The 13,048-nt window shown below is 45.5% G+C and overlaps 1 protein-coding gene across 1 annotated transcript in view; it reads left to right on the top strand.

Moving 5' to 3' along the window:
- Window positions 1-13,048, top strand: part of syn2b (synapsin IIb) — a 40,328-nt gene that overhangs the window by 14,911 nt on the left and 12,369 nt on the right. The gene's annotated exons all lie outside the window — the stretch shown is intronic.

Genomic DNA, 13,048 nt, shown 5'->3' with positions numbered 1-13,048 from the left:
TGAACGGATGGTAGAGGGGGGTTACCCACTCGCCGACAAATTCTCACAAGGCACCTTGATCTGCGACCCCTTTATCTCCTTATTTTCTACATGTGAATGATGGGGGTTTGGGCCTTGTCCAGTTTGAGGTGAGTAATTGCTGTTCTGATATCCATAAACTATTTTCGGTCATAAGAGATGGTAGCATCAACATTATGTACAAAATAAGTTACAAACAATGCAAAACAGAAAATAGCACAATTGGTTAGGAGCCAAAATGGTTTCTATATGGAACCAAAATGATTCTATCTGCAACAAAAAAAGGGTTCTTCAAAGTGTTATTCTATGGGGACAGCCGAAGAACCCTTTAAGGTTCTAGATAGCACCTTTTTCTCTAAGAGTGCATGAACGACTGTGTATAAAGACAACACTGTGATGTCAGAGGTTGTTGAACTTGAGTTGAACTGTCTATAGATAAACTATAGCCAAGAACCAAGACAAAGTGTGGGCACAGTCTTCCTTTGTTAAACAGAACTGGGACAGCACTCACTCACAGAATGCCTGCTCAGTACAATATCATCCTGCCTCAGAAGGAAATATTAGAAACAAAGCAGCACTTATATTCACTAGCTGTTCTTTGCTTGCTACCTGTTTGAAGTGGCAGAGTGGCATGTCAATTTCCCCTCAACTGACAGGCTTTCAATTGCATACTCACTAGTGGTTCTGTATTGACTTTGTGCATTGCAGAAATTAAGCATATAGGCCAGATCACCTATCACCATTATTCTGGAAGTGTCACAAATGTGGCATGCTACAGAGGCCTCTTGAGATACTAACATGATGAATAAACCCAGATATAGGAGGTTAGCATGTCAATCAGGACCAGAAGCTTCCCCCAACCTCTGATACAGGATCAGATAACTTATCCCCCTTTTTATTTATTTAACCCGGTAAGTTGACTGAGAACACATTCTCATTTACAGCAACAACCTGGTGAATAGTTACAGGGGAGAGGAGGGGGGATGAATGAGCCAATTGGAAGCTGGGGATGATTAGGTGACCATGATGGTATGAGGGCCAGATTAGGAATTTAACCAGGACACCAGGGTTAACACCCCTACTCTTACAATAATTGTCTTGGGATATTTTAATCCCATCTGAAAGACCACACCCTACACAGGGCAATGTCCCCTATCATTGCCCTGGGGCATTGGGATATTTTTTTAGACAAGAGGAAAGAGTGCCTCCTACTGGCCCTCCAACACCACTTCCAGCAGCATCTGGTCTCCCATCCAGGGACCGACCAGGCTCAACCCTGACAGGGTAGCCTAGTGGTTAGAGCGTTGGACTAGTAACTGGAAGGTTGCAAGTTCAAACCCCCGAGCTGCCAAGGTACAAATCTATCGTTCTGCCCCTGAACAGGCAGTTAACCCACTGTTCCTAGGCCATCGTTGAAAATAAGAATTTGTTCTTGACTGACTTGCCTAGTTAAATAAAGGTACAAATAAAAACCCTGACCAACCCTGCTTAGTTTCAGAAACAAGCTAGCAATGGGATGCAGGGTGGTATGCCCGTAATGGTTAACCTTTGGGGATAGATTCATCTAATCCTAGATCTGTAGTTCAAATCAAATGTTATTGGTTAGCAGGTGTTATTGCGAGTGTCGCAAAATGCTTGTGCTTCTAGTTCCAACAGTACAGCAATATCTAACAAGTAATCTAACAATTCCACAACAACTACCTAATACATACAAATCTAAGTATAGGAATGGAATAAGAATATATACATATAAATATATAGATGAGCAATGACTGAGCGGCACAGGCAAGATGCAATAGATGGTATAAAATACAGTATTTACATATGAGATGAGTAATGCAAGATACTGTATGTAAACATTATTAAAGTGGCTACTCATCCATTTATTAAAGTGGCCAATGATTTCAAGTCTGTATGTAGGCAGTAGCCTCACTATGTTATTGGCTCTGGTGGTTGCTCTCCCTGATGATCTTTTTGATCTTTTCGGGTACTGTAGGTGTCCTGGATAGCAGGTAGTTTTTCTTAAAACTACCTGCTCTCCAGGACACCTACAGCACCCGATGTCACAGGAAGGCACAATGCATCACTGGGGGCAAACTACCTGCCCTCCAGGACACCGACATCACCCGATGTCACAGGAAGGCCAAAAAAGATAATCAAGAAAACAACAACACGAGCCACTGTTCACCCTGCTATCATCCAGAAGGTGAGGTCAGTTCAGGTGCATCAAAGCTGGGACTGGGAGACTGAAAAGCAGCTTCTATCTCAAGGTCATTAGACTGTTAAACAGCCATCACTAACATTGAGTGGCTGCTGCCAACATACTGACTGTAATCTCAAGCCACTTTAACAATTAATAATTGGATGTAATAAATGTATCACTAGTCACTTTAAACAATGCCACTTTACATAATGATTACATACCCTACATTACTCATCCCATATGTAAACTCAGCAAAAAAGGACCCTCTTTCAAAGATAATTCGTAAAAATCCAAATGACTTCACAGATCTTCATTGTAAAGGGTTTAAACACTGTTTCCCATGCTTGTTCAATTAACCATAACAATTAATGACATGCACCTGTAGAATGGTGGTTAAGCTAACAGCTTACAGACAGTAGGCAATTAAGGTCACAGTTATGAAAACTTAGGACCCGGAAGAGGCCTTTCTACGGACTCTAAAAAACACCAAAAGAAAGATGCAGGGTCCCTGCTCATCTGTGTGAACGTGCCTTAGGCCTGCTGCAAGGAGGCATGAGGACTGCAGATGTGGCCAGTGCAATAAATTGCAATGTCTGTACTGTAAGACGCCTAAGACAGCGCTACAGGGAGACAGGGCGGACAGCTAATTGTCCTTGCAGTGGCCGACCACGTGTAACAACACCTGCACAGGATCGGTACATCCGAACATCACACCTGCGGGACAGGTACAGGATGGCAACAACAACTGCCCGAGTTACACCAGGAACGCACAATCCCTCCATCAGTGCTCAGACTTTCCACAATAGGCTGAGAGGGGCTGGACTGAGGGCTTGTAGGCCTGTTGTACGGCAGGTCCTCACCAGACATCACCGGCAACAACGGGCACAAACCCACCGTCGGTGGACAAGGACTGGCAGGACTGGCAAAAAGTTCACTTTACTGACGAGTCACGGTTTGTCTCACCAGGGGTGATGGTCGGATTCGCATTTATCGTCGAAGGAATGAGCGTTACACTGAGGCCTGTACTCTGGAGCGGGATTGATTTGGGGCGGTGTGTCACAGCATCATCGGACTGAGCTTGTTGTCATTGCAGGCAATATCAACGCTGTGCGCTACAGGGAATACATCCTCCTCCCTCATGTGGTACCCTTCCTGCAGGCTCATCCTGACATGACCCTCCAGCATGACAATGCCACCGGCCATACTGCTCATTCTGTGCATGATTTCCTGATTTCCTGCATGACAGGAAAGTCAGCGTTCTGCCATGGCCAGCAAAGATCCTGGATCTCAATCCCATTGAGCACTTCTGGGTCCTGTTGGATCGGAGGGTGAGGGCTATGGCCATTCCCCCCAGAAATCTCTGGGAACTTGCAGGAACCTTGTTGTAAGAGTGGTGAAACATCTCACGGCAAGAACTGGCATACCTGGTGCAGTCCATGAGGAGGAGATGCACTGCAATACTTAATGCAGCTGGTGGCCAAACCAGATACTGACTGTTACTTTTGATTCTGACCCCCCACCCCCCTTTGTTCAGGGATACATTATTACATTTCTGTCTGTCATATGTCTGTGTAACTTGTTCAGTTTATGTCTCAGTTGTTGAATCTTGTTATGTTCATACAAATATTTACACAAACATGTTAAGTTTGCTGAAAATAAACGCAGTTGACAGTGATAGGACATTTATTTTTTTGCAGAGTTTATATACTGTACTCTATACCATTTACTGCATCTTGCTTATGCCGCACAGCCATCGCTCATCCATATATTTATATGTGTGTGTTCTTATTCATCCCTTTACACTTGTATGTGTAAGGTAGTTGTTGTGAAATTGTTAGATTACTTGTTAGATATTACTGCACTGTCGAAACTAGAAGCACCAGCATTTCGCTACACTCATATGAACATATGCTAACCATGTGTTTGTGACCAATAAAATTTGATTTGATTTAGTGCCCTCAAAGCTCATCACTAAGCTAAGGACCCTGGGACTAAACATCTCCCTCTGCATCTGTATCCTGGACTTCATGACGGGCTGCCCCCAGGTGGTAAGGGTATGTAAACAACACATCCACTATGCTGATCCTCAACACGGGGGCCCCTCAGTGGTGCATGCTCAGTCCCTTCCTGTACTCGCTGTTCACTCATGACTGCAGGCCAGGCACGACTCCAACACCATCATTAAATTTGCCGATGACACAACAGTGGCCTGATCAACTACAATGACGAGACCTGGCCGTGTGGTGCCAGGACAACAACCTCTCCCTCAACGTGATAAAGACAATGGAGATGACTGGACGACAGGAAGAGGAGGGCCGAGCACTCCCACATTCTCATCGACAGGGCTGTAGTGGAGCAGGTTGAGAGCTTCAAGTTCCTTGGTGTCCACATCACCAACAAACTAACATTGTCCAAGCACACCAAGACAGTCGTGAAGATGGCACGACAAAACATATTCCCGTCAGGAGACTGAAAAGATTTGGCATTGGTCCTCAGATCCTCAAAAGTTTCTACAGCTGCACCATCGAGAGCACTGGTTGCATCACTGCCTGATATGGCAACTGCTCAGCTTCCGACCACAAGGCACTACAGAGGGTTGTGCGTTCGGCCCAGTACATCACTCGGGCCAAGCTTCCTGCCATCCAGGACCTCTATACCAGGTGGCGTCAGAGGAAGGCCCTAAAAATGTTCAAAGCCACCCTAGTCATAGACTGTTCTCTCTGCTACCACACGGCAAGCAGTACCCAAGCGCCAAGTCTAGGTCCAAGAGGCTTCTAAACAGCTTCTACCCCCAAGCCATAAGACTCCTGAACATCTAATCAAAGGGCTACCCAGACTACTACCCCCCCCCCCCCATTTTACACTGCTGCTACTGTTATTATCTATGCATAGTCACTTTAGTACCTCTAACTTCATGTACATATTACCTCAACTACCTCAACTAACTGGTGTCCCGGCAGGGATTGATAAGGGGGGAGAGCCATGGAGTAGTGATGAAGGGGGTCGAGGTCAGGTCACGTTAAGGGAGAAATACAAGTTCATATCACTTCTTGTCCTGCCTAGCAGGAAAAATACAATGTTTGTACAGATGTGTAGTAAGGGTTAAATATCAGGGCTTGTGTGAAAATGTTTTTGTCTAATGCAGCTGTATTGATCCTCTGGGAAGAATAATCTTGGTTAAGCTTTCACTGTCTCCGTAGAGTTTTTACTCTGAAAATTAGAACCTAACAAACCAAAAAGGGTTCTCCTATGGGAACAGCCAAAGAACCGTTTTTGAACCCTTTTTCTAAGAGTGTAGCAAGGCAGACAGCCATCACTCAATCACTTCAGTGTCGCAGTGGAGACATATAGTGACTAGGATATTGGTGAAGGAAGATGAAGACATGATCATCATTTAGTTTCTCTTTGTCTGACATCTAAATCAACCAATCAACGGTTAATTGTAAATCACTGATCAAACAAACTAAAAGAGTTTGACTATTTGTTTGTTTTCACAATGGATGGAAGCGAATACTGATGAAACATTAGTATTCAGGTAATACTTGCTCCCATCGTACCGCAACCTGTCAAGATCATCTCTGAATCATCTTACTCTCACACAAACATACATTTTTAGAGGCCATTTTAGCATGTCTGAATTGTGGAACATATTTGGAACACATTTTCATGTATACAATTTGATTGACCCAAACACTGACTCGTTCACTCACTCAATCTCTGTCTTTTTGCTCCCATTTCTATCTTAGACTTGGGTATAGATCATTTGAATACGAGAGTTATAACTACAGGACATTGATATTTCCACCATTGGGTCTTTTCTTACAAATGTTTCTTCACATAATATGGCCCTTAATATTTAAAGTATGGATTGTAATTATACCTTCATAGGATTATAATGGATGGCATCGAAACATATATATATATATATACATTTTTTTCCACCTTTATTTAACCAGGTAGGCCAGTTGAGAACCAATTCTCATTTACAACTGCATTCTGGCCAAGATAAAGCAAAGCAGTGCGACAAAAACAACATCACAGAGTTAAACATAAACAAAAGTACAGTCAATAACACAAAATAAAATAAAAATAGAAAGATCTATGTACAGTGTGTGCAAATGTAGAAGAGTAGGGAGGTAGGCAATAAATAGGCCATAGAGGTGAAAAATAATTACAACTTAGCATAAATACTGGAGTGATAGATATGCAGATGATGATGTGCAAGTAGAAATGCTGGGGTGCAAAAGAGCAGGAGAGTAAGTAATAATATGGGGATGAGGTAGTCGGGTGTGCTATTTACAGATTGGCTGTGTACAGGTACAGTGATCGGTAAGCTGCTCTGACAGCTGATACTTAAAGTTAGAGAAGGAGATATAAGACTCCAGCTTCAGAGATTTTTGCAATTCGTTCCAGTCATTGGCAGCAGAGAACTGGAAGGAAAGGTGGCCAAAAGAAGTGTTGGCTTTGGGGATGACCAATGCAATATACCTGCTGGAGCATGTGCTACGGGTGGGTGTTGCTATGGTGACCAGTGAGCTGAGATAAGGCGGGAATTTACTTAGCAAAGACTTACAGATGACCTGGAGCCAGTGGGTTTGGCGACGGATATGTAGTGAGGGCCAGCCAACGAGAGCTACAGGTTGCAGTGGTGGGTAGTTTATGGGGGTTTGGTGATAAAACGGATGGCACTGTGATAGACTACATCCAGTTTGCTGAGTAGAGTGTTGGAGGCTATTTTGTAAATGACATCGCCGAAGTCAAGGATTGGTAGGATAGTCTTTTTTACGATGGTATGTTTGGCGGCATGAGTGAAGGAGGCTTTGTTGTGAAATAGGAAGCCGATTCTAGATTTAATTTGGGATTGGAGATGCTTAATGTGAGTCTGGAAGGAGAGTTTACAGTCTAACCAGACACCTAGGTATTTGTAGTTGTCCACATATTCTAGGTCAGAACTGTCCAGAGTAGTGATGCTAGTTGAGTTGGAGGGTACGGGCAGAAATAGGTTGAAGAGCATGCACTTAGGTTTACTAGCATTTAAAAGCAGTTGGAGGCCACGGAAGGAGTGTACAGAAGGAGTGTTGTATGACCTTGAAGCTCGTTTGGATCTTTGTTAGCACAGTGTCCAAAGAAGGGCCAGATGTATACAGAATGGTGTCGTCTGCATAGAGGTGGATCAGAGAATCACCAGCAGCAAAAGCAACATCATTGATATATACAGAGAAAAGAGTCTGCCCGAGAATTGTACCCTGTGGCACCCCCATAGAGACTGGCAGAGGTCCGGACAACAGGCCCTCCCATTTGGCCAATTTGGCATCAGTGAATCAACCCACTCATGTGACGCTCAGGGGCTGAGTCACTGGCTTACTGGGGCTCTCTCATGCCGTCCCTGGAAGGGGTGCGTCACCTGAGTGGGTTGATTCACTGATGTGGTCATCCTGTCTGGGTTGGCGCCCCCCCCTTGGGTTGTGCCATGGCGGAGATCTTTGTGGGCTATACTCGGCCCTGTCTCAGGATGGTAAGTTGGTGGTTGAAGATATCCCTCTAGTGGTGTGGGGGCTGTGCTTTGGCAAAGTGGGTGGGGTTATATCCTTCCTGTTTGGCCCCGTCCGGGGGTGTCCTCGGATGGGTCCACAGTGTCTCCTGACCCCTCCTGTCTCAGCCTACAGTATTTATGCTGCAGTAGTTTATGTGTCGGGGGGCTACGGTCAGTTTGTTATATCTGGAGTACTTCTCCTGTCCTATTCGGTGTCCTGTGTGCGTTCTCTAATTCTCTCCTTCTCTCTCTCTCTGAGGACCTGAGCCCTAGGACCATGCCCCGGGATTACCTGACATGATGACTCCTTGCTGTCCCCAGTCCACCTGGCCGTGCTGCTGCTCCAGTTTCAACTGTTCTGCCTTCTTATTATTCGAACATGCTGATCATTTATGAACATTTGAACATCTTGGCCATGTTCTGTTATAATCTCCACCCGGCACAGCCAGAAGAGGACTGGCCACCCCACATAGCCTGGTTCCTCTCTAGGTTTCTTCCTAGGTTTTGGCCTTTCTAGGGAGTTTTTCCTAGCCATCGTGCTTCTACACCTGCATTGCTTGCTGTTTGGGGTTTTAGGCTGGGTTTCTGTACAGCACTTTGAGATATCAGCTGATGTACGAAGGGCTATATAAATACATTTGATTTGATTTGATGATTTGACACACTGAACTCTATCTGAGAAGTAGTTGGTGAATCAGGCGAGGCACTCATTTGAGAAGCCAAGGCAATTGAGTCTGCCGATGAGAACGTGGTGATTGACAGAGTCGAAAGCCTTGGCCAGGTTGATGAAGACTGCTGCAGAGTACTGTCTTTTATCGATGGCGGTTATGATATCGTTTAGGACTTTCAGCGTGGCTGAGGTGCACCCATGACTGCTGAGATGTTGGCCGGGGTAGGGTTAGGCAGGTGGAAAGCATGGTCAGCAGTGGAAAAATGCTTATTGAAATTGTCGATTATTGTAGATTTATCGGTGGTGACAGTGTTTCCTATCCCCAGTGCAGTGGGCAGCTGGGAGGAGGTGTTCTTGGACATGGCCTTTACAGTGTCCTAAACGTTTTGGAATTAGTTCTACCGGAAGCAAATTTATGTTTGAAAAAGCTAACCTTAGCTACATAAAAGCTCTCACAGTAATGATGCATCATTTGATCTGTAGTCATCTTACTCATCAGTAGCTACATTAGACTGCACGCTCTTAGAAGACAAACCTCAACCTTCATCACAATACCAGCCACCTCCATCTAGATCTCAAATTGGGCTCATCACTTTGAGAACCGCACTGATTTATAAATAACATAAAAATGGCTCCATCTACAGTACACGCCATCTGTTGTTCCGCGCATGGGTCATTTACCAGCAATTCTACATGGATCGCTTTGAAATGTCTGGCGCCTGAATTCTGTTATAGACGGTCAGTTATTATTGATGATGACACCATATGGTCCTGGACAAGTGGCATGTAGGCTACTTCATTCAATGCAGGAAGGTGGACTTTATTAGCATGTGCAATGGTCAGGGTACAGAGCAAAAAAGCAAAGATCAAGTGGTTGATTGTAGGTTTAATCATCTCTGCCTCAATGCATAGACCTACATGCTATGTAATGTAACCAACTGGAGTTTCAACCTGAGCCACAAGACTGTTAACTCGCTGAGCAAAGCCAAGGCATTAGCTCGGGGAGCTAATGCAAGTATTCAGGTCTCAGGGAAGGTTACTCGTGAGTTTGGTTCTGAACCACCTCTGTTCTACAAATATATTTAGTACATCCTCCACAATAAATATAAGTTGAAGTAGGAACTGAATGTGCATAATTTAACACACCTGATTCTACTAATTAGCGGCTCAACAAGCCGTTAACTAGCTGAATCAGATATGCCAATTTAGGGTTGGACTGGAAACCTACAGGACAGTAGACCTCTAGGAAGAGGGTTTGGCAGCCCTGCCTTAAACCAACACCTACAATTTAATGCATTGTCACTGTGATTCTGTCTCTGAGTCATGTCTTTGGCAGCCCTGCATATATCCATTCACAGAGGCCATTTATCATAACACAAAGTATCTACAGGTTTTCATTCTACTGTGACTGTGCTGGCGTGATTCATATTCAGATGCTTGTTTTCCTCCACAGCCACAGATAAATCCCAGACTCAAATTAGATCAGCCATGAATTATTCAGCTGTTCCTCATTAGGGTGTGTTTGACATACAGTACCAACGTGAAATAAACAAGCAGAGGGTGGCAGGTAGCCTAGAGCGTTGGGCCAGTAATCGAAAGGTTGCTGGTGCGAGTATTCGGGCCAACGAGGTGAAACATGAGTCCTTGATCAAGGTACTGTACTTAACCCTTATAAAACCTGTAAAGCCTTGTAAAATAACACATTTCACTGCACCTATCTGGTGTATGGGACAATAAAACATCTTTATGTGTATGATAATCTGCTAGTAGATCACTTCTACAGTGATCACTGTTATTGATGTGTAATTTCAATAGAAAGTTAAGGCCGGCCATTGAAACCTTGTATGGCCCTACTGTAAATACATGTACACAGCACCTTTTGATTACTTTGCCCATTGAACTGTACAGCACCATTTCTGAGGAAGGTTTAAGATTTTTTTTCTCCCCTCTTTGTCCGTGGGTATATTCAACAACTGCAGTGTGTGTGGGTTCAAATAGTGCCCAGCCTGTTTATTGACAGGGAATGAGTGGCAGTGTCTGTACAGACGTAGCTCGATGCTAAACTGACACTCAGTAGACTAAGATACACCAAACAAATACTTTAGTCCCCACAAAGGCTTTTATCTTGGACAAAAACCATAGCTATTGAACCAGATAATTTCAGCAATTGTAAAATGTGTCTTGTTTCAAGAGGGCAGTAAAGATCAACAGATGGCAGCAATTGCTGCAACAGGGTAGCCTACTAAAATGTCATAACAGGGATATAAACCGGAACAAAAAAACGAAAATGATCAGTGTGGGGCCATACTTGAGAACATTGTAAAAATGTGCATCAGCCAATTCAAATCTGTGACGTAGTCGCACGTGAAAGCTGTTCCCATTATATAATCTGGTACATTAAGCCCCATGCTAAACTGAGCAGGTGGTGGTGATTATTTCCTGTAACAAATTCTGCATCAGTTCATCAGAGATCTTGTACTTTTTATCCACCAAACAATGGCATAAATTGATACAAAATCCAACATTTTTGCTAATCCGTTTCACACCCATCCGTGTGCTTTAACGGGGAAAAAATATAAACTTAAATGTTGTATAGGCCTTTATCTTCCAAAATGTGCGATTTTGTCTTTTGGAATTTTGTCTGACGTTACTAGCTAGTAGCCTAGTCAAGGATGCATCATGCAATATTGGCACTCTACTATTTGTTCCATGTGGAACAAAATGAAAATGTGAATTAGGAGGTTTAAAATATCCCTCTGGTGGTCAAATTGACCTACAGTATTTTAAGAAATTACATTGGTTGGTGGATATAAAGTGTTTGTTTTTGATAGGCTGATTCAGAATTTGTTACAGGAAATAATCACCACCACAAGCTCAGGTAAGCATAGGACTAAATGTGTGTCACGTTCTGACCTTAGTTCCTTTGTTTTGTCTTTGATTTAGTATTTTCACGGTGTGAGTTGGGGTGGGCAGTCTGTTTGTTTTTCTTGGTTGGTTTTTGAGTTTGGCCTGGTATGGTTCTCAATCAGAGGCAGGTGTCGTTAGTTGTCTCTGATTGAGAATCATACTTAGGTAGCCTTTTTCCACCTGTGTTTCAGGTGTGTTCGTTTTCTGTCTTTGTGTGTCTGCACCAGACAGAACTGTTTCGGTTGTTTTCTTTGTTGTTTTGATAGTCAGTGTTCAGTTTACATTAAAAAGGATGAACGCTTACCATGCTGCTCTTTGGTCCTAACCTTCTTCCCAAGACAGCCATTACAGAACCACCCACCAAGAAAGGACCAAGTAGCGTGGTAAAGGGCAACAGCAGCAGCAGCGAGATCTGGACTATGTTACAACATGGAATGAAATAGAGAGGTGGTCCGTTGACCCAGGGAGAGTGCCGGAGCCCGCCTGGGATTCTCTGGAACAATGTGAGGAGGGATACCAGCGAATGGAGTTGGCACGGCGATCAAGGAGGCCCGAGAGGCAGCCCCAAAAATGTCTTGGGTGGGGGCACATGGGGAGTGTGGCGAAGTCAGGTAGGAGACCTGCGCCAAGAGAGATGGACTGGGCAGGCACCGTGTTATGCCGTGAGGCGCATGGTGTCCCCGGTGCGTGTGCATAGCCCGGTGCGGTACATTGCAGCGCCTCGTATCGGCCGGCTAGAGTGGGTATCGAGCCAGGTGCCATGAAGCCGGCTTGGCGCATCTGGTCTCCAGTGCGTCTCCTCGGGCCGGTGTACATGGCACCAGCCCTACGCATGGTGTCCCCGGTTCGCCAGCACAGTCCAGTGCGGGCTATTCCACCTCGCCGCACTGGCCTGGCTACGGGGAGCATTCAGCCAGGTAGGGTTGGGCAGGCTTGGTGCTCGAGACCTCCAGTGCGCCTCCACAGTCTGGTCTATCCGGTGCCGCCTCCACGCACCAGCCCTCCGGTGGCAGTCCCCCGCACCAGGCTGTCTCTCCGTCTCCTCCCGCCTGCCCAGCGCTGCCAGGGTCTTCCTCCTGCCCAGCGCTGCCAGGGTCTTCCGTCTGCCCTGAGCTGCCAGGGTCTCCCGTCTGCCCTGAGCTGCCAGAGCCGCCGGTCAGCCAGGAGCTGCCAGAGCCGTTGGTCAGCCAGGAGCTGCCGGAATCGCCCTTCACTCCTGTGCTGCCGGAGTCTCCTGCCCGTCCGGTGCTGCCGGAGTCTACCGCCCGTCCGGTGCTGCCAGAATCTCCCGTCCATTCGAGACCCGTGGCTTGGGTCTCCAGTCCGAGGTCGGCGGCGAGGGGCACCGCGTTAGAGGCCACGGAGGCGGTTAGAGAGTCAGAGAAGGACTGTGGTGGAGTGAGGTCCATGTCACGCGCCAGAGCCGCCACTGCGGACAAACACCATTTTGCAGCCGGAGTCCACACCTTTGGGGAGGTACTGTCACGTTCTGACCTTAGTTCCTTTGTTTTGTCTTTGTTTTAGTATTTTCAGGGTGTGAGTTGGGGTGGGCAGTCTGTTTGTTTTTCTTGGTTGGTTTTTGAGTTTGGCCTGGTATGGTTCTCAATCAGAGGCAGGTGTTGTTAGTTGTCTCTGATTGAGAATCATACTTAGGTAGCCTTTTTCCACCTGTGTTTCGGGGGTGTTTGTTTTCTGTCTTTGTGTGTCTGCACCAGAC

This window comes from Oncorhynchus kisutch, linkage group LG17 (genome assembly GCF_002021735.2).
Source record: "Oncorhynchus kisutch isolate 150728-3 linkage group LG17, Okis_V2, whole genome shotgun sequence".
Lineage (NCBI taxonomy): Eukaryota > Metazoa > Chordata > Actinopteri > Salmoniformes > Salmonidae > Oncorhynchus > Oncorhynchus kisutch.
This window is presented reverse-complemented; position numbering and strand designations above follow the sequence as displayed.